The sequence below is a fragment of the Bubalus kerabau genome, chromosome 5, assembly GCF_029407905.1.
Source record: "Bubalus kerabau isolate K-KA32 ecotype Philippines breed swamp buffalo chromosome 5, PCC_UOA_SB_1v2, whole genome shotgun sequence".
NCBI lineage: Eukaryota > Metazoa > Chordata > Mammalia > Artiodactyla > Bovidae > Bubalus > Bubalus kerabau.
The window spans coordinates 54,052,285-54,076,481 of record NC_073628.1 but is presented as its reverse complement, the minus strand read 5'-3'; the positions used below and the strand labels follow the sequence as shown (position 1 = coordinate 54,076,481).

Genomic DNA, 24,197 nt, shown 5'->3' with positions numbered 1-24,197 from the left:
CAGTGACTCCCTCCAGTGACTTCACTGAAACGTGATCTGCTCAGTTATGCAGACATGCAATGCTTTCTGGCCCTTCGAAGATGGTTATTTGCTTGGCTTTGTTTTTGCTCAGTTTTTTTTTTTTTTTTTACTGCCTAAAGCTGCCTTGTATGAAGATATATAAACATGCTTTTCTGCAAACAAAGCACCCTTATTTCACTCGAGACTTGGGTCCCCTGTGTACCTCTTCTCATTGACTCCAGTCCCCAGGTCCTGGTCTACAAAGACCATGACAGAGTAATAGAGAACTTAAAAATAATGTGTGTGTGTGTGTGTGTGTGTGTGTGTGTGTGTGTGTATTTATATTTAAATAATGATAATAGTAAAAATATATCTAGGAATTTCTCTGGAGCTGTTGTGGACAGTGTGGGGTCAGTTCAGTTTCAGATACTTCCTTGATCCAGCTTATACTTCTCAAGATCTATAGGCCCCTTCCAATGTAGTCGCTGCTAACTACAGGGTTTTAATCTGTTGCACCTGTCACTTCCAAAGCAGTTCCCTCTGTTTATTTTAGCTTCTTCCGTTTGCTGTTCTCTTCAGTGTCTAATTTCTGTCCTGACACAAGGGGGCGAAGGTGGTCACTTATTTAGGCTCACTTGTTCAGTACTGCTGTGGGGACCGAGGGACACTGCAAACAAATATCACTGGCATGTGTGGGGAGTGCTTACAGTGTCTTGGCCACACTGGGTTTGCCTCTGCTCATGGCTCGTGTGCTTTCCCACTCTACACTTCTCAGGCTCTAGGTTGCTCTGCCAGGGAACTATCTGAGGTGGGCCCTGGGTTGTGTGCACTTCCGAGGTCTAAGCCACTCAGGTTCAGTTTCTTGGGTAGTCCACAAAGGGGCAGACTCCGTTGGGCCTGTGTTTTTTGCCCTTCCCAGGTCCGAGCAGCTCAGGCAACCAGGTGCTTGGCGAGCTCTGTGTCCCCAGGTGGGGAGTTTGTCTTGTCACCTCCCTGGTCCCAGGTGCTCGGTGTCCTGGGTGGCAGCGGGTGTGCCCATCTCCAGTGTGCCCTATGTCTCTTCTGGGGAGCTGATCTCTGGCTGCAACCCTCCTGGCAGAAGTCAACCATCCAGAATCCCAAGGGGTTTTGGTTAGCGACTGGGTGCCTGCTTGATAGAGGCTGCCTCTCTGGGCCAAGTTTGCCTCTTTCCAGCTCTGGATGCCCACCTCCTGCTTCCCTGTCTCCAGTGGGGGATGGGCTGATCCACAGCCATCTAGCTCTCCTCTGGTATTTGCTCATTCCTTTGCTTTTTGAGTGGACCTGGCAGTGCCTTAGGTTAGGGCTTTTTGCAGGATAGTTCTCTCTCTGTCTGTCTCTCTCTCTTTTTTTCCTCTCTCTTTCTCTGGCTATCCCGCAGTTTGGGTTGCTATCTCATGTTAGTTCCTTCAGATTGCCCCCTCAGGGCATTCAGGCCCAGTCCTTACCCTAAGCAGTGCAGTCCGTGCCTCCCTGTTCAGCCCCCACTTGCTGGTGGTGGATGCAAGCACAGGGAGTTCCAGTTAGGCACGTGATCTGTGGGTTTTATTTATTTATGTATTTAATTTTCCTCCTGGTTATGTTGCCCTCTGAGATTCCAAAACTCCCCACAGACCCGCCGGTGAGAGTGTTTCCTGATATTTGGAAACTTCTCCCCTTTTAAGACTCCCTCTCTGGGATGGATCTCTGTCCCTACCTCTTTTGTCTCTCTTTTTATCCTTTATATTTTGTCCTACCTCCTTTTGAAGACAATGGGCTGCCTTTCTGGGTGCCTGATGTCCTCTGCCAGCATTCAGAAGTTGTTTTGTAGAATTTGCTCAACGTTCAAATGTTCTTTCAATGAACTTGTGAGGGAGAAAGTGGTCTGCTCATCCTATTCCTTTGCCATCTTAGGACCGCGCCCCCCCCCCCCATATTATTTTTAAGAAACTTTATTGATTTCAGTGTTCATAGATGTGAAATTACCATGTCAATTCTGTGTTATGTGAAACTAACGTGTAAATTCTTCCATATAGAAAAATTAGTCACTGTGGTTACTTGATTTTTTTAGTTGGTTTTTTCTTTCCCAATGTGAATATTGAGTCCTTGTTGATCATCATAAATGTATTTGAAAACTTTTAAACCTTCAACCTGGATAATCATAGTCTTAACTCCTTTTTTTTATATCTAGGTCATTCCTCTAATCTTTACCTGCCATTCCAGAAGACATAGATAAGACGTTACAGTCATTAGTGTGCTGTTTACAGGAAAAGAGGCAGTAAACCATCTGAATGTTCAAATAGGGTTGTAAAAAAAAATTCATTTATTCTTAAATGAAGAATAATTGCTTTCCAGAATTTTGTTGTTTGCTGTCAGACATCAACAAGAATAAGTCTTAGGTACACCCATGTTCACTCCCTCCCAAACCCCCCTCCAATCTCCCTCTCCATCCCAACCTTCTGAATTGTTGAAGAGCCACTCTTTGAGTTCCCTGAGTGATGGGGCAAATTCCCATTGGCTATCTATTTTATATATGGAATTGTTAGTTTCCATGTTACTCTTTCCATCCATCTCACCCTCTCCCCTCTTTCCCTTCACCCGTGTCTCTAAGTCTGTTCTCTCTGTCTATTTCTCCATTGCTGCCCTGCAAATAAATTTGTCAGTACCATCTTTCTAGACTCCATACATATGTGTTAGTATCAGATATTTATATTTCTCTTTCTGGCTTACTTCACTATGTATAATAAGATCTAGGTTCATCCACCTCAATAGAACTGACTCAAATGCATTCCTCTTTACAGCTGAGTAATGTTCGTTTGTATATATGTACCACCACATCTTTATCCATTCATCTGTCAATGGCCATCTAAGTTACTTCCACGTTCTAGCTATCATAAACAGCACTGCAATGAACATCAGGGTGCATGTGTCTCTTTCCATTTTGGTTTCTTCAGGGTATACTCCTAGGAGTGGGATTGCTGGGACATATGGTGGTTTTATTCCTAGTTTCTTAAGGAACCTGCATACCGTCTTCCATAGTGGTTGTATCAATTTATCTTGCCATCAGCAGTTCAAGAATGTTCCCTTTCCCCCCACACCCTCTCCAGCATTCATTGTTTGTAGTGTTTTTTATGATGGCCATTCTGACTGGTGTGAAGTGGTATCTCACTGTGGCTGAGCAGTAAAGAATCTGTCTTCAGTGGGAGACCTGGGTTTGATCCCTGAGTCGGAAAGGAGGGCATGACAACCCACTCCAGTATTCTTGCCTGGAGGATCCAATGGTCAGGGGAGCCTGGAAGGCTTCAGTCCTAATGTGGCACAGAGTCAGACATGACTGAAGCGACTAAGCAGAAGCAGAGGTAACAGACTTTTGGATAATGACCATTCTGCCTGGTGTGAGGTGGTATCTCAGTGTAGTTTTGGTTTTTATTTCTACTGTGGTTTTTTTACCAAATCGACATTGACAAGATAGTGCTTGAGGCTTGAAAGTATTGCTACATTTGGATTGTCAAGTTGATCTGCAAGGAAAGTTTCAAGAGAAGCAAAAGCATGGGGAATAGTAATAAATATGTGGGGCTACAATAACAGCAGTTAGCTTTAGTGATGTTTTAGTAAGTGCAAACCATTTTGCATATCTTAAGTAGCACGTGCAGAGTACTTGAAGTAACATGAAGTAACATAAAATAACGGTGCCCTGTTTGAAGGTGGCAGCTATGGAAGGAGATAAGAAGGGCCTGATCTCTTAGATGTGGCAGCCACTGCTTGGTGATGCAGCACCGTGTTTGAATTCAGCATCCTGGTTCTGTCATATAGCAACTGTGGGATCTTGGCAAAACCTGTCTTAACCAGGTTAAAAGTAGGGTATTTCTTCAAAAGTAATTAGGAAAACTTCATGCAACTCATTGTTATCATCCATTCTAGCAGAGTATCTCTGAGAACCTTCCACAGAAGTATGTGGATCATTTACCTGGAACTGCGGGTCAAAGAGGAAAAAAGACATTAATTGGACAAGTAGAAGGTAAGAACTGTATTTTACAGAAAAATCATTTGACAGAACGTTGATTGAAAATGGGAATGCTGATACATTCTAATAGGCAAAGAAAATCACCTGTCAGATGGGTAGTGAGAAAAAAAGACGAGAAAAGGAGGGCAATTATGTATCTTATCAGGTGTCTACTACAGGTTACATTGAGAATCTGGTTTAAGGAGCTAAATTATTAGTTCTAGACTTACTTTGCAGTCCAATGTTTAAGACTTTGTCCGGTTAAGACTCTCCAATGCAGGTGGTTCAGTTTCGATCCCTGCTCAGGGAATTAAGATTCCATGTGACACATGACCAAAAACAAATTATTAGTTCTGTTTCAAGATACTCTATGACCTAAATAAAGTCAAGAAATAAGAGGCAAGAGGGAATGAAGGATGAGAGAGGCAGAGGGTACACGGAGGAAATGAAGAAAAGGAAGCACAGGTCTGTGGGGGAAGGGGGCAATAAGTAATGAAGGTCTTTAGATAAAGGGAGAGTATTTGACATAGACAGTGAATTGGAAGTGAGCTTCTTGCACCAAAACTTGTCAGAGAAGAACAGCAAAGTTCTCGCCTCTTCCTGTTTACTTGTTATTAGGAAGACGTTCAGAACTGTGGTCCCTGGGCGTGCAGAGTGGTGTGTCATCCTCTGGGGGAGCGTGGGCATAGATGCTCAGCTGTAATGTGTGCAAATTGGTTTCATACAAAATGTGCTGCTTTCCAGCATGGTGTCACATGGGAAAAAACAAGAGAGCTGGAAAGAAAGAGAGAACAGGGGGCGTGATGGGGGAGACCAAGGAACCCGCAGCCTCATAGAGTCCACAGGAAGGTTTCCAACTTCTAATGCCATTTCAGTTTGAGGGGACGTGTTCACGTGAGGAAACAGAAGTTGAGATTTCTGGAGAATGAATTAAATTGAAGCCATGCAGAAGCAGACTTCATGTAGACCAGAGCTTCTCAAATTTTAATTAGTCACTTGGGGACCATGTGTGAAGTGCACATGCTGAGCAGGAGGTCTGAGATTCTGTGTTTCTAATAAGCTCTCTGAGTAGCAAGGGTGTAGCCTTGCATATAGAGAAATCTGGAAGAAGAGCATTGGATAGTGCAGGATATAACAGGATCAAGGAAAAGCATTATTTTATTTCTTTCTGAGCATGTTTATAGCCAGAGGGAAGCAAAGAGTTGAAGTAGCAGTTATAGGTGTAAGATACCATTGCTAAGCAAAGAGGAGAAAGAAATGGTAGGTGTCAGGTAATGTTTAACATTAGGACTCCTGTATGTTGTTTTCTGTTTTTCATGAACCCTCTGTTCCTTATCAGTTCCTGGTATACAGGAACAAGTGGAGCGGCATGCTGTTCCCAGGACTGAGGTCATGGAACGGAACACATACTTGGATTTCCTTCAGTAACTTTTACCCTACAGTAAAACTGTTTAGTCACGACCCTTTTACTCAAGATATGGATTGTCTTCTGGCCTTGTGGCGATTGTTATTCCTTGTTATTCCCTTGGTAACCGTTGTTTTACATCTGGCTTTTGTTCTTTTCTTAACTTTATTTTTTTGCCTAAAGCTTCCTTGTATAACAATATATAAACTCACACAAACATGAATAATGCACCCTTGTTCCACTAGAGACTTGGGTCTCCTGTGTCCTTCTTTGTATCTCTGGCTAGTTCTTTGGAACATGGAGGCCTCCTGAGCTCACTTTCCTGCTCGGGCTTCCAAGACCTTGAGAAGACGCCCTGTGCCTTAGTGAGCAGTACAAGCCCTATTCTAGGGCTTTATTGGTTTACCACCTAAGCCAGGGAATATTGGTCTCTCTCTTTTGCTTTCTTTTCATTGAATCCGGTCCACCAGGCCCCAGTCTATAAAGAAGACCACAGAATAGGGATAATCCATAGAAAGGATGTCAAGGAGGAAGATTTAAGTCCACAGATCCAGAGATTACTACCCTTTGGATAGGAGAGAATCTAGTGAAAGGACAAAGGGAGGAAAGGAAGGCCTTGGGGAGGTGAGTTTGGAGTTCATGAGGACACTTGATAGAACTCCTTCTATATGACTTCAGTGTATTTGCCCTGAAAAGAGATAAGATCATTATTGCTCCAGAGAATCCTGGAGGTGGGAGGGAGTACTAGAAGTGGGGGAAACCACAGCCCCTCTGAGTAATTCTTAGGCATCAAAGATATATGTTGTGCTGGTATTTGTTATTCAAATTAGATTAATTTGAAAAAGGAGGCATTGACTTTTTTTTTTAAGAGAGCTGATTCTTTGAACGTTGTTTCATAGAAATCCTTTGAAGCATTAGCATGATGTACCAAACCAAACTAAATTTTGAAGCCAAACAGATTAATAGGGTTCATTCCTTAAATGCTAGAAATATTTTTAATAAATACTACACTGATTTTGAAACATGCAAGATTTTTAATTTCTAATAATTCTGTGGCAATTAAATGTATTATTTCCTTTTCACTATTTTTGGTGGATTCCTATGTCTGTCTTACCAGCATCCTAAGATCCCCCTAAAAACAAGACACTAGAACTGAATGTATTCAGTGCCAAGGCTGAGTGTGAGGATTCTGCTCAGTACTAACTCTGCATGAATGTACAGCTGGCTTTCATATTTACATGTAATTAACTTTGTGTCCCTTTTTCCTTTTAGATTCTCCTGGGAAATATCCTAATGTGAAGGTAAAAAGGTTTATGATATTGTCTTGAATTCTGAACTGTGGATCGTCTCCTATGTACATTATTTAGTAATCAACTTGTTTCCAAACCCCATTCAGCCAGCAGTCAGAATGAAAGAGTCTGTTGCTAATAAAACAGTCAGAATGAAGGATTTACAAACATCCAGTTCAGGTAAATTTTGCAGTACACAGTTAAGTCTGGAAAGAGGGACACTGAACTATTTGAAATGCTCAGTCTTCAAACTTCTAATATTTTCTTTGCAAATTTAATTGAAGAATTGGACATACACAAAGCAAATGTTATTGTTGATACTTGTGTCTTGAAACAAAAGATATTTACAAGGATAAGAACAAGAAATTTTTAAATTGTAAGCTTCAACTCAGCATGTTTCTGTATATGCTTCGACACTCTGAAGTTCTCAATTTGGAATCTCTATACTTCTCAGGAACTCTCCGAGATTAAATTTTAGACCCTAAGTTTTTTCCAATGTCCAAAAATGCTTGTTTGAACTCTAACCTTTCCCTAGAGTAAAACTTCACTTGCTAATATGTCAGTTGTACTTCAGCTTATAATTGTTTCATTATAGTATCATTACACAGATGAATGTAGGCCAATCAGATGTTTTGATGAGCAGGTTGTGTGTGTTTGTGTTTGTATGTGCATGTGTTTGTGTGTGTGTGTGTGTGTGTGTGTGTGACTTTGTGGTGTCATTGATAATTAGAAGTAGGGGAAGTAATCATAATTTAATGACTATTGGATAGACATAATCTTTTGAAACAGTGATTCTGAAAGTTGTTGGCTTTAGGAAAGCTTACTCTTTGGAAGGAAAGTTATGACCAACCTGGATAGCGTATTCAAAAGCAGAGACATTACTTTGCCAACAAAGGTTCGTCTAGTCAAGGCTATGGTTTTTCCTGTGGTCATGTATGGATGTGAGAGTTGGACTGTGAAGAAGGCTGAGAGCCGAAGAATTGATGCTTTGGAACTGTGGTGTTGGAGAAGACTCTTGAGAGTCCCTTGGACTGCAAGGAGATCCAACCAGTCCATTCTGAAGGAGATCAGCTCTGGGATTTCTTTGGAAGGAATGATGCTAAAGCTGAAACCCCAGTACTTTGGCCACATCATGCGAGGAGTTGACTCATTGGAAAAGACTCTGATGCTGGGAGGGGTTGGGGGCAGGAGGAGAAGGGGACGACAGAGGATGAGATGGCTGGATGGCACCACTGACTCAATGGACGTGAGTCTGAGTGAACTCTGGGAGTTGGTGATGGACAGGGAGGCCTAGAGTGCTGCAATTCATGGGGTTGCAAAGAGTCGGACATGACTGAGCGACTGATCTGATCTGATCTGATACTTCTAAAAATTACTGAGAATTCCAAGGAACTTTTGTTGATGTCTATTGATGTTTACTATATGGGAGTTCAGTTGAGTTCAGTTGCTCAGTCGTGTCTGGCTCTTTGCGACCCCATGGACTGCAGCACACCAGGCTTCACTGTCCATCAGAACTCCCAGAGTTTACTCAGACTCAAGCTCATCGAGTTGGTGATGCCATCTAACCATCTCATCCTCTGTCTTCCCCTTCTTCTCCCACCTTCAGTCTTTGCCAGCATCAGGCTCTTTTCCAGTAAGTCAGTTCTTCACATCAGGTGCCCAAAGTATTGGAGTTTCAGCTTCAGCATCAGTCCTTTCAATTAATATTCAGGGCTGAGTTCCCTTCGGATGGAGTGGTTGGAGATCCCTTGCAGTCCAAGGGACTCTCAAGAGTCTTCTCCAACACTACAATTCAAAACTATCAATTCTTCGGTGTACAGCTTTCTGTACAGTCTAACTCTCACATCCATACATGACTACTGGAAAAACCATAGCTTGGACGAGACAGACTGATGTTGGCTAAGTAATGTCTCTGCTTTTTAATATGCTGTCAAGAATGGTAATAGCTTTTCTTCCAAGCAGCAAACATCTTTTAATTTCATGGGTGCAGTCACCATCTGCAGTGATTTTGGAGCCCCCCCCCAAATAAAGTCTGTCACTGTTTCCATTCTTTCCCCATCTATTTGCATGAAGGGATGGGACCAGATGCCATGATCTGAGTTTTTCGAATGTTGAGTTTTAAACCAACCTTTCCACTCTCCTCTTTCACTTTCATCCAAAGGCTCTTTAGTTCTTCTTCAATTTCTGCTATAAAGGTGGTGTCATCTGCATATATGTGGTTATTAATATTTCTTCTGGCTATCTTGATTTCAGCTTGTGCTTCATCCAGCCCGGAATTTTGCATGATGTACTCTGCGTATAAGTTAAATAAGCAGGGTGACAATATACAGCCTCGACATACTCCTTTCCCTATTTGGAATCAGTCTGTTGTTCCATGTCCAGTTCTAAGTGTTGCTTCTTGACCTGCATACAGATTTCTCAGGAGGTAGGTCAGGTGGTCTGGTATTCCCATCTCTTTAAGTATTTTCCAGTTTGTTGTGATCCACACAGTTAAAAGCTTTCGGATGGTCAATAAAGCAGAAGTAGATGTTTTTCTGGAACTCTTGCTTTTTCCATGATCCAGTGGATATTGTCAGTTTGATCTCTGGTTCCTCTGCCTTTTCTAAATCCAGCTTGAATGTTTGGAAGTTCACATTTCATGTTCTGTTGAGACCTGGCCTGGAGAATTTTGAGTATTACTTTGCTAGCGTGTGAGAACAGTGCAATTGTGCTGTAGTTTGAGCATTCTTTGGCATTGCCTTTTGTTGGAATTGGAATGAAAATTGGTCATTTCCAGTCCTGTAGGCACTGCTGAGATTTCCAGATTTGCTGGCATATTGAGTGCAGCCCTTTCATAGCATCATCTGTTAGGATTTGACATAGCTCAACTGCAATTCCTTCACCTCCACTAGCTTTGTTCGTAGTGATGCTTCCTAAGGCCCTCTTGACTTTGCATTCCAGGATGTCTGGCTCTAAGTAAAGTATCACACCATCGTGCTTATCTGGATCATGAAGGTCTTTTCTATATAGTTTTTATGTGTGTGTTCTTACCACCTGTTCTTAATATCTTCTGCATCTGTTAGGTCCATACTATTTCTCTCCTTTATTGTGCCCATTTTTGCATGAAATGGTCCCTTGGTATCTCTTACTCTCTTGAGATCTCTAGTCTTTCCCATTCTATTATTTTCCTCTATCTCTTTGCATCAACCACTGAGAAAGGCTTTCTTACCTCTCCTTGCTATTCTTTGGAACTCTGCATTCAAATGGGTATATCTTTCCTGTTCTCCCATGCCTTTAGCTTCTCTTCTTTTCTCAGCTATTTGTAAGGCCTCGTCAGACAACCATTTTGCCTTTTTGCATTTCTTTTTCTCTGGGACGTTCTTGATCAATGCCTCCTCTACAATGTCACAAATATCCATCCATAGTTCTTCAGGCACTCTGTCTATCAAAACTAATCCCTTGAATCTATTTGTCACGTCTACTGTATAACCCTAAGGGATTTGATTTAGGTCATACCTGGATGGTCTAATGGTTTTCCCTACTTTCTTCAATTTAAGTCTGAATTTGGCAATAAGGAGTTCATGATCTGAGCCACAGTCAGCTCCCGGTCTTGTTTTTGCTGACTGTATAGAGAGTCTCCATCTTTGGCTGCAAAGAATAGAATCAGTCTGATTTCATCATTGACTATCTGGTGATGTCCGTGTGTAGAGTCTTCTCTTGTGTTGTTGGAAGAGGATGTTTGCTATGACCAGTACGTTCTCTTGGCAAAGCTCTGTTCACCTTTTTCCTGCTTCATTTTGTACTCCAAGGCCAAATTTAACTGTTACTCCAGGTATCTCCTGAATTCCTTCTTGTACATTCCAGTCCCCTATATTGAAAAGAACATCTTTTTTCGGTGTTAGTTCTAGAAGGTCTTGTAGGTCATCATAGAACTGTTCAGCTTGTTCAGTGTTACTGGTCAGAGCATAGACTTGCATTATTGTGATATTGAATGGTTTGCCTTGGAAATGAACAGAGATCATTCTGTCATTTTTGAGACTGCATCCAAGTACTGCATTTGGGACTCTTGTTGACTGTGATGGCTACACCATTTTCTCTAAGGGATTCTTGCCCACAGTAGTGGACATAATGTTCATCTGAGTTAAATTCACCCATTCCAGTCCATTTGGGGGCTTCCCTGGTAGCTCAGTCGGTAAAGAATCTACCTGCCATGAAGGAGACCCGAGTTCAATGCCTGGGTCAGGAAGATCTCCTGAGGAAAGAAATGGCAACCCACCCCAGCATTCTTGCTTGGAAAATCTTATCGCCAGAGGAGTCTGGTGAGCTACGAATAGCCTATGGGATCAGCAGCATTGGACATGACTTATGGCCTAAACCACAAACCAGTCCATTTTAGCTCACTGATTCCTAAAATGTCAATGTTCACTCTTGCCTTCTCCTGCTTGACCACTACCAATTTCCCTTGATTCATGGACCTAATATTCCAGGTTCCTATGCAGTATTGCTCTTTACAGCCTTGGACTTGACTCCCATTACCAGTCACATCCACAGCTAGATGTTGTTTTTGATTTGGCTCCATCTCTTCATTCTTTCTGGATTTATTTCTCCACCAATCTCTAGTAGCATACTGGACACCTACTGACCTGCTGATGGGGAGTTCATCTTTCAGTGTCTATCTTTTTGCCTATTCATTCTGTTCATGGGGTTCTCAAGGCAAGAATACTGAAGTGGTTTGCCATTCTCTTCTCCAGTGGACCATGGTCTGTCAGAATGTTCCAGCATAGCCCGACTCTCTTAGATGGACCATCACAGCATGGCTCACTCATAATTTCATTGAGTTAGACAAGTCTGTGGTCCATGTGATCAGTTTGGTTTGTTTTCTGTGATTGAAGTTTTCAGTCTGCTTGGCCTCTGATGGATAAGGATAAGAGGCTTATGGAAACTTCCTGATGGGAAAGACTGACTGAGAGGGAAACTGGATCCTGTTTTGATGGGCAGGGCCATGCTCTGTAAATCTTTAATCCAATTTTCTGTTGATGGGTGGGGCTGTGTTCCCTCCATGTTGTTTGACCTGAGGCCAAACTATGGTGGAGGTAATGAAGATAATGGCACCTCCTTCAACAGGTCCCATGCATGCACTGCTGCACTCAGTTATCCTGACCGTGCATCAGGCCACCTCCAACCCTCGCCTCAGCCAGAGACTCCTAGAAAATAAAACTAAAAAAGGTAAAGATACAGGCACACACAATCATAATGGCTAATTCCATTCGTCAGTAGAATTCTTATATCACATATCCTGTTTCTGGAGAACTCCTGTGTGCACTCAGAACATAATTGAGCATGCAATTACATTTAGAGTTGTCTTAAAAAGAGTTTTGACCTCTTGAATCCCCTGGCCCAGTGGGTCTCTGGACTTCAGGGATTCTCAGGGCACACTACAGAACCACCATTTTAAACCATTGGCATGGTTGGATGTGAAATGATAAAGGGACCCTTGTGTTGACATGGGGTTTAAAGTTTCACTTTTTCATTTCTTGCTCATTTCTTTGATTTCTCTGAAGAAATTTTGACCTGAGAGTTCCTTTTTTGTTAAGCAAATATTTCTGTATTGCGTTCACTCTTCCCTCATGGTGCTCTGTGCTCTTTGGATCTAGTGTTGTCCTAGACTTATCCTATTTTCACGTGGAAACAATTGGTCACCCACAAAACTATCAGGTCTCATATAAGTTTATGATATCTATCCAGGGCTTAAAAAATCACTTCTGAAGATATTGATAATCTGAGAAAAGACCATCTCATTGTAATTAAAGAAGTTGTCATTGGTGGTGGTGTTCAGTTGCTAAGTCGGGTCCAACTCTGTGAGCCCATGGGCTGCAGCACGCTAGGCCTCCCTGTGCCTCACCATCTCCCGGAGTTTGCCCGAGTTCATATCCATTGCATCAGTGATGCTATCCCACCATCTCATCCTCTGCCATCTCCTTCTCCTCCTTCCCTCAATCTTTCCCAGCATCAGGGTCTTTTCCAGTGGTTCAGCTCTTCACATCAGTTGCCCAAAGTATTGGAGCTTTAGTTTCAGCATCAGTCCTTCCAGTGAATATTCAGCATTGATTTCTCTTAGGATTGACTGGTTTGATCTCTTTGCTGTCCAAGGGACTCTCAGATGTCTTCTCTAGCACCACTCTTTGAAAGCATCAATTCTTCGGGGCTCAGCCTTATTTATGGTCCAACTCTCACATCTGTACATGACTACTGAAGAAACCATGGCTTTGGCTGTATGGACCTTTGTCAGCAAAGTGATGTCTTTGCTTTTTAATGTTGTCTAGGTTTGTAACATTAATTAAAGTAGTAGAATTCATTAAAAGTGCTTTTAAAACCATGGTCTCTAGAGCACACAGTATTATAAGGCATAATTAAGTGTAAAATAAGGTAGATATACATTTTCTTAATAATATATTTGTATGTTGAAAAATAGTCATGTATGGATGTGAGAGTTAGACTATAAAGAAAGCTGAATGCAGAAGAATTGATGCTTTTGAACTGTAGTGTTGGAGAAGACTCTTGAGAGTCCCTTGGACTGCAATGAGATCCATCCAGTCCATCCTAAAAGAAATCAGTCCTGGGTGTTCATTGGAAGGACTGATGTTGAAGCTGAAACTCCAGTATTTTGGCCACCTAATGCAAAGAGCTGACTCATTTGAAAAGACCCTGATATTGGGAAAGATTGAGGGCAGGAGGAGAAGGGGACGACAGAGGATGAGATGGTTGGATGGCATCTCTGACACAATGGACATGAGTTTGGGTAGACTCCAGGAGTTGGTGATGTACAGGGAGGCCTGGCATGCTGCAGGTCATGAGGTTGCAAAGAGTCAGACACGACTGAGTGACTGAACTGAACTAAACTGATGTTGAAAAAATAATTATTGGTAAAGTTCTTATGGAATACAGAATATGTAATAGAAGTTGAGTGAATCAAAATCAGTAATACTAGGCAATTAAAAAGTAAAAGAAATGAGACACACTAGTTTACATCTCTTCATGAATGATGATGACCTGTGAGATGCTGTAAGCTGTGAAGGACTAGTGAGTTTCAGGGGAGAGGAGGGCATGGAACTGATTCTCTGAAGAAAGATTTTGTACAAGCTACTCAGAGTTGTATTCTCACATTCTAATAAGTGGAGACTTTGTTTTCACATTTTTCAAATGGGGCTTCTGCTGCTTTGAGCCTCAATAATGAGACTTGTCAAAGAGCCAGGCATTTGAAAGTTGGTGGTCAGTGTGCATTTGTGTCCCATTCAATGACCAAAAATCAGTCAGCATCCGCAGAATTTGGACAGAAGACCATAATAGATAAAGTGAAGATGAAGACTGTAGCAGTGTTCCTGGTAGGGAATTACTCTCTCTGTCAGCTATGCAAGTCGGAGCTGCCAGGAAACAGAAGAAGCAAAGAAGGTAATACAGAAGCCCAGAGCACTCAGCTGTGGGCCACCTGGGCATGGCCTTACCATCCTTCTGATAGTTCCAAATTAGATTCTGTGGCAAAATCTACCTTGTGCTGACTCCTTTTATGCAGCCTACAGCCAATCAATACCTCTTAGCAAGGCGTTTGCATTCTCCCTCTGACCAAATTAATACAATAAATAAAAAAGAGAGTTAGGAAAACATAAGTTCGTTCAGGCTGGTGTTTAGCATACACCTGAGAGTGGGTAGCAGGATTACGTTTAGAACTCTGGCACTAGTTGGGAGACTAGGTAGCCATCTAGAGACTGCCTTCTCAAAAATGGGACTTCATACCAGTGTTTTTATATGGCTATCAATTCATAAGAATTAGTCATGATTATATTTAGTATAACTGCAAAAGCAACTCTGATACCAAATACTAAAATATTGTTTGTGTTTTCTGTGGCTTCGTATTTTCTAGAATTAGCTTTCCCAGTGGGAATGGGAGTCATGGGAAATTTGCTACATAGTACCTCCTTCTCAGCTGTGTCCACATAGTATATCAACTTGTTTTAGTATTTGTAATGAATTAAGAGTTCACAAGAAAGCTTGGTATAAAGGAGTGGTGTATCACTTAAAAGCAGTATATAGAAAGTCAATTCTGATTCTATTAGGATGCCCAGTCTATTGAGTAACCACGTCTAAGAAAGTGTTGTCCATAAATACTAATTAATTTAGCACCCTTAATCAGTCATATGGTCAGGACTATGGTAAGTTATTCTTTTCTATCCTCACCTTGCATTTATAGAATATTCTCAGTTATCTCCTAGAATAGTGACTGAAATGTTGTTGTTGAATCATGCAAAGACACTGGGATTCTTGGCCCCCGGAGGAGAAGAATTCAATCTGGGGCCAGAGACGAGGCTTGATCGCTCAGAGATTTTGTGTAATCAAGTTTTATTAAAGTATAAAGAAGATAGAGAAAGCTTCTGACATAGGCATCAGAAGGGGGCAGAAAGAGTACCCGCTTGCTAGTGTTAACAATGAAGTTATATACTCTCCAATGAATCCAAAGAATATCTGGAGGTTGTAAAGACCTCATCAGACCTACTCCCATAATTTACATTTTAAGATAACAGAAGGTTTAATCCAAAGACTGTCCTTAGGCAGGATACATTATTGTTATATAATCCTAAGGAATGTGGAGAAAGAAAAAAAGTTTGTCCTTTTTTCCCCCCTTGAGAATTCCAGACCCCTCTCTCCTTGGGGACCCCTAGACTCCCTATCAACCTGCCTAGGAAGTGACTCTCTCATTCCCCCCTTTTCTTTTAGGAGAATTATGTTGCCTAGGGAAAAGGGGCGTTGTTCTCATTCCATAACTACTTCCGAGTTGATAAGGGGCGTTGTCCCTAAATTGGTGAGGCAACATATTCTCCTAATCCTCATATTGAGGATATCTGATCCAGGGGCCCCAAATAGTAGCTGGAGGAAGCTACAGCAGTAGCAGGAGTTTGAGCAACCATTTGTAACTTAAAAGCTTTCATGCGGCTAGAAACAAATCCAGTTATACAATTACAGATGCAGGGAGCAAACAGCAAGAAAAAAACAATCAGAATCAAAATTAAAAGTCACATTATGTCCATAGTTAAAGTGCAAAGTGTTTCACCAGTCCATTTTAGGGTGGGTAAATGTCATCAGATGAAGAAGAGGCATTGCATGTGATTGTTGTCGAAGGTATTCACAGACTGGGAGAAAGTCTTTTCCTTGAAGTGGGGATGTCCACCATGGGAAGCCTTCCACTGATGAAGAGGGGAGCACTCTGCAGACCCAGCAGTTAGACCGATTGTGGAATGCAGCATAGGAGTGAGCCCAGAACATGAAGACATTGTCTTGAGGATCAAACTGCAGACTCAGGATTTTTGAAGTCAGCATTAGACTCACATAGATTATTAGGCCCATCCACTGCCCTTTGCTTAACTCTAGAGCTCGGGTCAGAGCCACAAGCTCTGCTAACTGAGTACTCGTTCCCTGGGGGAGAGATTTTGCTTCCAAAACCTGTTCAGCAGTCACCACGTCGTAACCTGCTTTATGCTTTCCATCCCGAACAAAAGAACTGCCATCTGTAAATATTTCCATGTCAGGATTTTCTAATGGGGTATCCTTTAGATCCTCCTGAGCTGCATAGTTTAAAGTTAGGAATTGAGAACAATCGTGATCAGGTGTTTCATTTTCCTTCTCAGGAAGGAAAGTGGCAGATTTAAATGTCCACAAACTTTAAGCTTAGTTACTGGTCCTTCTAACAACAACGACTGATACTTAAGAAGCCTACTGTCTGTCATCCAAATATTAACCTTAGAATTTAAGATTCCACTCACATAATGAGAAGTCAGTACAGTAAGGTTTTGCCATTAATTATTTTTAAAGCTTCAGGTGCTAATAAAGCCACTGCCCCAATTACTCTTATGCAGTGGGGCCACCCACGTGAAACTACATCTGATTCTCTGCTTAGATAAGCAATAGGTTTCTGGTGAGGCCCTCGGGGTTGTGTCAAAACTCCAAATGCCACACGTTTTCTTTCAGTGACAAACAAATTAAATTCTGACCCTGTGGGCAAGCTCAGAGCTGGAGCTTGAAGGAGAGCAGTCTGAAGAACCTTAAAAGCCTTTTGAGTTTCTGGAGACCAAACCAGTTTGTCGGTTTGGGCCTGCTGAGTTTCAGCTATAAGTTTATATAAAGGCCGGGCAAGTTCCCCGTAACCCAGAATCCAAATGCGACAGTAACCTGTGATTCCCAAAAATCCTCTCAATTGTCTTAAAGTCATAGATAGGGGGTGATTTAGTATAGGTTTAATTCTCTCAGGACCTATGGCCCTAGTCCCTTCTGATATGATTAGGCCCAAATATCTAACCGATTGTTGACAAAGCTGAGCCTTTTCTCTTGATGCCTTGTAACCACAGTCTGCCAGAAAGTTTAAGAAATCTTCTGAGGCTCACGAACAAGCTTCCTCTGTCTCAGCACAGAGCAAAATATCATCTACATATTGTAATACCACTGCTTCAGAGCTATTAAAGTTTTGTAGATCCCGTGACAAACTTTGTCCGAATAAGTGAGGACTGTCACAAAATCCCTGGGGCAAAACTGTCCAGGTTAACTGAGGAGCTGGCTGCGTAGGGTCTTCAAAGGCAAATACAAATTGACTTTCTTCCACCAAAGGCACTGAATAGAAGGCATCCTTTAAATCAATTACTGAGAAATATTTGGCCCGTTCAGGAATTTCAGACAATAGAGTATAAGGATTAGGCACCACGGGGTGTAAAGGAACTACAGCTATTTGTAAATCTTGAACTAGTCTCCATTTACCATTTGATTTCTTTATACCCAAAATAGGAGTGTTGCAAGGACTGTTACAGGGAATTAATAGTCCCTGCTCCTTTAAATTTTCAATGATGGGTTTTAACCCTTCCTTAACTTCAGGTTTCAGTGGATGCTGCTTCTTATGTGGAAATACATGTGGGTCTTTGAGCTTAACAACTACAGGAATAGCATTTTGTGCTTGACCCACAGATTTTCCATCAGCCCATACTCTAGGATTTACATTTTGTTCAACTAAAGGGAGAGAAAGGGAGGGCTCCATATTCATGAAAACAGAGTCATGGACCTTGCTCAGTATATCCCTCCCCAAAAGGGGTGAAGGAGATTCTGGCACAAGCAGAAACTCGTGTGAAAACAGCACAGAATCCCAGTTGCAAGATAAAGAATAACTGAAATAATACCATTTGGCTCGTCCAGACAGTCCAATTATGGAAGCGGATTGAGAAGAAAGTAGGCCAGGGGCTTCAGTAAGCACAGAATAAGTTGCCCCAGTATCTAAAAGGAAATCGACGGATTGCCCCCCCCCACACACAATTATTAATACCCGGGGTTCCTCAGGTGTAATTAGGATGGGAGCTTGTGTGGGGACCCCCGGGCACCTTCAGTCCTGATTGTCTTGAGAGTCCGACCCCTGAGACCTACGCCTCTGGGGGCAGTCTCTCTTCCAGTGTGGTCTTTTGCAGACCGGACATGGAGCCAGGGGTGGCTTAGATGCCTGAGGGCAATCCCACTTGAGGTGCCCCTCCTTTCCACAGTAATAGCTAGCCCATCCCTTTTCACCTGGGCCCCTCTGGGCATTTTTCTCAGGCTGTTTAATAACGTTTTTCATAGCCATGGCGAAGGCTTCCACCTTTTCCTTTGTCTTTTTTTTTTTTTTTTGTCTTTCTTTCTTTTCCTCATATTCCCTACCAGAATAGACTCTCTGAGCCAGTTGTAACAGAGTATCTAAAGACTGATTTGGTCCATACGCCCGTTTTAATAGCTTATGGCGGATATCTGGAGCCAACTGAGTGAGAAATCTATCCTTTAAGATCACTTTTCCCCCTTCACTTTAGGGATCAATCTCAGTGAATCTGCAAAAGCCTTCTCTCAGTCTATCTAGGAATTTACCAGGAGCTTCCTTCTCCTGTTCTATGTCTGCCAATTTGCCATAGTTTAAAGGCTTAGAACATGCATGCCTAAGTCCTTCAAGAATACATCTAACAAAATGACTCTGATCCCATCTTCCTTTAGCTGTGTTGTAGTCCCAGTCTGGTTCTATAGTTGGGACCACCTGATTCCCAGTGGGGAGGGCTGCTATCTAGTTCTCCCTCTTCCCTACTGATTCATTACCAAACCATTCATCTCCATAAGCAACCACTTTTTGCAAAACTCGATTCTTTGACTCGAGAGTCAGCGTTTGTCCCAAGATATACATCACATCCTTCCAAGTGAGGTCATAAAGCAGAGTAACACCTTTAAAAGCTCTAATATATTTTTCTGGGTCCTCTAAATAGTCTCCCAGATTCTCCTTGATTCTTTGTATTTCTTGATAAGAGAAAGGCTTATTAACTCTCACAGACTGATTATTTTTCCCGGTGGGTGTTTCATAAAGAGGCAACAGCTTGTGTGGCTGTTCCTCAGTCTCTTTGGCTGCTCTGCGCATATGATCCCAGGGATAGATTGGAGAAACCTGTTTTTCCTCTTCTCTTTGTCTCCTGTCCTCCATCTCATCTCTTACTTTGATGGTCTGAGTTTCTACTGAAACCAGAGTAGTCTGAGGTCGTACTGAGACAGGAGTTGTTTGGACCTCCATGTGGGCAGTTTGAATCCCAGTTTGGAGTCCCAGGTATGGGGGCAAAGTAAGAGGACAGGAGGGAGCTGAAGGTTTCATGCCCAAATCTATACCCTTAGGACATAAGTCTGGCATATTTTGCAGAGAGAAAAAGGGCAACACATATGCTACTTCTACCCATTTCCCTTGTTCCTTACAGAACTGGTCTAATTGTAGAACAGTATTATACTTAAGAGACCCTCCAACTGGCCACTGTTCGCCGTCCTCCAATGGATACCGAGGCCATGCAGTATCACATAGGAAGACCAGGTGTGTCTTCTTTAAGCCCTGGGGATCAAATATATCCCAGTTTTTCAGGATACAATTCAAAGGAGTGAGGCTGGAATTGTTAGCTCCCATTTGTAAGAGAGAATAAAAGCGACCAAGGCCATTTTTCTACCGGAGGCGTCCCTCCCTGTTCTAGATGGGGGTGTAGACAGACGTTACACCAAAAGCTTTTCCTTCCTGGTCAGAATTAGTCTGTTTCTTACCGATGCAGGCGCTGTACTCGTCCTTCCCGGTTATACCACCCAGATGGGGTGAGGATGTACCAGGGGTAGACTTGATAGCATCCCTACTTGACGTCCAGCTCTTCACCTTTAACCTTGTTTGCCTCTGATGTCACCCGGGGTGAATCAGAGTAACCTTCTGGAATGCCTCCCAAACTAAGATTGCTGTGGGAAACATTCGTCACCTGAGTGCCTGTGCACGACCCTGAGTATTTCTTGACTACAGTAAGACTGACACGAACATAAAACTGAGATGTTCTTTCCAAGCATCACCACACCAGTATAATAGCCTCCTCTGATCCACTAAGAGCCGGCGTTACCAAAGAAAAAAAACCCATTGCAGTCCCAATCTGAGTAACCTTTAAACTCAGAGATGTTCTGGGAGCTAGAGCTCCATCTAGCTTCTGAACTTTCGATTCCTAGCGAGACTAGGTGCTTTATTGGCTACCAATCCAAGTTTGGGACCTAAGCCGCAGTACACAATAACAGTATAGATCACAAGTCCCTTGAAAGTCTATGATCTGATACATTAGGTTAGTATTTCTAATTCCCAAGGAGTTATTAAATGGTCAAAGAGACTGAAAAGTTTGACTGAGAAAGGAGAGTTCGGTCCACATGCTTTGCCCATTTCTGGTCGGTTCCCGAAGGAGACATTGGGTGCCTCTTAGCATTGGCAGGTCGGTATAAGGCCCCAACAGGTTTCTGCCATAAGCTGTATGAGATCACCGTGGAACCACAGAGCAGGGTCCTTGCTTCATGCAGGGCATGCCATTCATTCACACAAGCACACCGTAGAGTTAGTAAAGCACAGCAGAAAACATGTTAGCTAAGAGAACAAAGAACTAAGGCTCCAAGCATCCTTACCTTGACCTGAAGGATCCCGGATGAGCCCCCAAGATGATAGGTTGTTGTTGAATCATGCGAAGACACTGGGATTCTTGGCCCCCAGAGGAGAAGAATTCAATCTGGGGCCAGAGACGAGGCTTGATCGCTCAGAGCTTTTGTGTAATCAAGTTTTATTAAAGTATAAAGGAGATAGAGAAAGCTTCTGACATAGGCATCAGAAGGGGGCAGAAAGAGCACCCGCTTGCTAGTGTTAACAATGAAGTTATATACTCTTCAATGAATCCAAAGAATATCTGGAGGTTGTAAAGATCTCATCAGACCTACTCCCATAATTTACATTTTAAGATAACAGAAGGTTTAATCCAAAGACTGTCCTTAGGCAGGATGCATTATTATTATATAATCCTAAGGAATGTTGAAAAAGAAAAAAGTTTGTCCTTTCTTCCTCCTTGAGAATTCTAGACCCCTTTTTCCTTGGGGACCCCTAGACTCCCTATCAACCTGCCTAGGAAATGACTCTCTCATGACTACAGGCTCTAAACTCAACGTGTTTGTCTTTTTTTCTTTTAATCTATACAACTGAGTCATTTGCTCTTGTCTCTCCATGAACTTGGTAGGTCCAGGAAAAACAAATTCAAAAAAATGCCTACATGAGTCCCTTCAACACTGGACGATGTGAGATAGGAAAACTACAAAATAGAAAAATATATAGAAGCCACTTCAGTCAGCTCATGTTGATCATTTTCTTCTCAGTCAATACATTTTATAAAAGAGCTAGCAGTTATTTTATCCTCCAGGATCCCTGGATTTGTACATTTATTGGTTTCTTAAAGATTTATTCTATACTGTACCCTGAAAGTTTTATATCCTAAATATTTCTGTAAACACTCTCTCAGTTCAGGCCTGCATCACCTTGTTATTCCCAGTATTAATGCCTTCAGATTCACCTTCCTCTGGTTATTTGTATGCCCTTCAGATTCCTCCCTCCCGTGGTCTTCAGAGTCACCAATCTCAAAAGCACATGTGACCATGAGGCACTCTGAGTCACATTAATGTCTAGACCTCTTAAAGCACCGTTGATGCTCTCATAATCTGACTTCTGCCTGACCCTCTATCTCTAGCCCTTTCAGTCCTTTGCTCTAGAATTCTGAACTGCTGCTGGCGCCCTCATCACTTGTCCCTGTTGCTGTTGTTCAGTCACTCAGTCGTGTCTGATTCTACATGGCCCCATGGACTGCAGCACACCAGGCTTCCCTGTCCTTCACCATCTCCTGGTGCTTGCTCAACTCACGTTCATGGAGTCGGTGATGCCATCCAACCATCTAATCCTCTGTCATTCCCTTCTCCTCCTGACTTCAACCTTTCCCAGAATCAGGGTCTTTTCTAATGAGTCGGCTCTTCGAATCCAGTGGCCAAAGTACTGGAGCTTCAGCACCAGCGTCAGTGTTTCCATTGAATGTTCAGAACTGATTTTGTTTAGGATTGACTGGTTGGATCTCCTTGCAGTCCAAGGGACTGTCATGAGTCTTTTCGAACACCACAGTTGAAAAGCATCAGTTCTTTGGTGCTTAATCTTCTTTTTGGTCCAACTCTCATATCCATACTTGACTACTGGAAAAGCCTTTGCTTTGACTAGACGGACCTTTGTTAGCAAAGTAACATCTCTGCTTTTTAATACACTAAGTTTGTCATATCTTTTCTTCCAAGGAGCAGGTGTCCTTTAATTCTATGACTGCAGTCACCATCTACATTGATTTTGGAGCCCAAGAAAATAAATTCTGTTTCTGTTCTCATTGTTTCCCCATCTCTTTGCCATGAAGTGATGGAACTGGATGCCATGACCTTCGTCAGTCCCATCCCTTCACTTTGGACAAATATCTACCCTGTGTTGTGTGTGCTCCTCTCCCCATCTTGCTACAGCCTGAAATGCTCTCCCTTTCCTGCCCTCTGTTCCCTTGAACTGTGTAAGTCTGCACTCAGTCATTATCTCTAGAAAAGCCATCTCTGACACCTTTTCTACATTTTTCGTTAAACTCCAGTGTCTAGTACTGAGCAGAAACCTGAGAAATAATTATTGAATAAGAGACACTGGGGCTCTGTATCAACCTAGAGGGGTGGGATGGGGAGGGAGATGAGAAGGAGGTTCAAATGGGGTGATATATGTGTACCTATGGCTGATTCATGTTGAGGTTTGACAGAAAACAACTAAATTCTGTAAAGTAGTTATCTTTCAATTAAAAAAAATAAATTAAAAACAACAACAAAAACAACAACGCTATATATACCAAGGTGACTTTTAAGAGCTTGTCCCCTGCAATCTAGGAGCCAAGAGGATAGACATGTAAAGAAATATTTTACAGTTCGGATCTATATCTATCACTAGGAAAATCTAGAAAGGTACACTAGAAAAATATTTAAAGTACTAAGGGAGCTACAAGGAAAGGTGTACCTCTTTATCAGGGGAAAGATGGCAGTAATCAAAGACAACTTCACAAAGCAGGTTGAGCCTTAAAAGATGAAAAGTAATTTGTCGGAAGAGTATAGGGAAGCATTTCAGATGCAGGAACTGATAAAAGCTAAAAAGGAAGAGGAATTTTGTAAACCATGAATAATGTTGCAGTTGATGCTTGGCATGTTGTTAAAAGGTCCTGTTAGGAAGTAGAGAAGAGAATGTATGGTGACTTTATATGTCTGTCCTGTATTTTGTTTGGTTTCTGATTGTTTTGTTCACTGCTGTTTGGATCAATCTGTGACTGAATCTTTGAGCTGTTTGTGTGCCTGTAACCTGGTGACATTTGGTATTTCCCAAATGATTTATTGAAGTTTTCAGGTCATTGGAAGTAGTTCTTAAAGAAGTAAATATTCAGCTGAAGATTAAGATTGATTTAATCTGTTGTTTCATACAATGTTTTAGATCTCTGTTTTAAATGAGGATTATGTCTTTTATCTAAACATTCTAAGTAATTTTAACTAAACATGCAGATCTGTCAAGAGAACTAGACTTGGAAATGATAACAGAGGAAGAACAAGGAAAACTTGATGAAGATGAGAATAACCATGCACAGGTATGTAAAACTGTAAATTTCAAAATCTGGTGTAGTACTGTATGAAAAAATGTGTATCAAACAAGGAAAATTAGAATGGAAAGATAAGTTAACACCCATCACAAATGAGTTAAAGTAGAAGTTCAGTGAAATTTTGTGAGGAATACCAAAATACCGACTACGTGATAACCCTAAATAAGGAGCAAACCAAAAGGAAATATCTCCTAATCTCACAAATAATATACCTGATTGTGAGGAAAAAGATGCATTTGGAGTATCTGCCTCTCTAGTATTCCAAGCTTTTCCTGAACAAAAGGAACCCAGTCTCAAAAATGTTTTTCCATGGTCTGTAAACTCTGGGTCCCTTGGATAGACTTGTTGGTCATCTTCAGAGCTTTGTTTCCCTGAAAATAAAGTAGACTTTGAAAATTATCAACTAGACATTGAACATGTGTTTATGAAAATTGAGAGTTTTTATAATGATACAGAAAATAAAAAAGTAG

The 24,197-nt window shown here is 41.9% G+C and overlaps 1 pseudogene; it reads left to right on the top strand.

Moving 5' to 3' along the window:
* Nucleotides 1-24,197, top strand: part of LOC129654223 (ankyrin repeat domain-containing protein 26-like) — a 131,225-nt pseudogene that overhangs the window by 85,710 nt on the left and 21,318 nt on the right.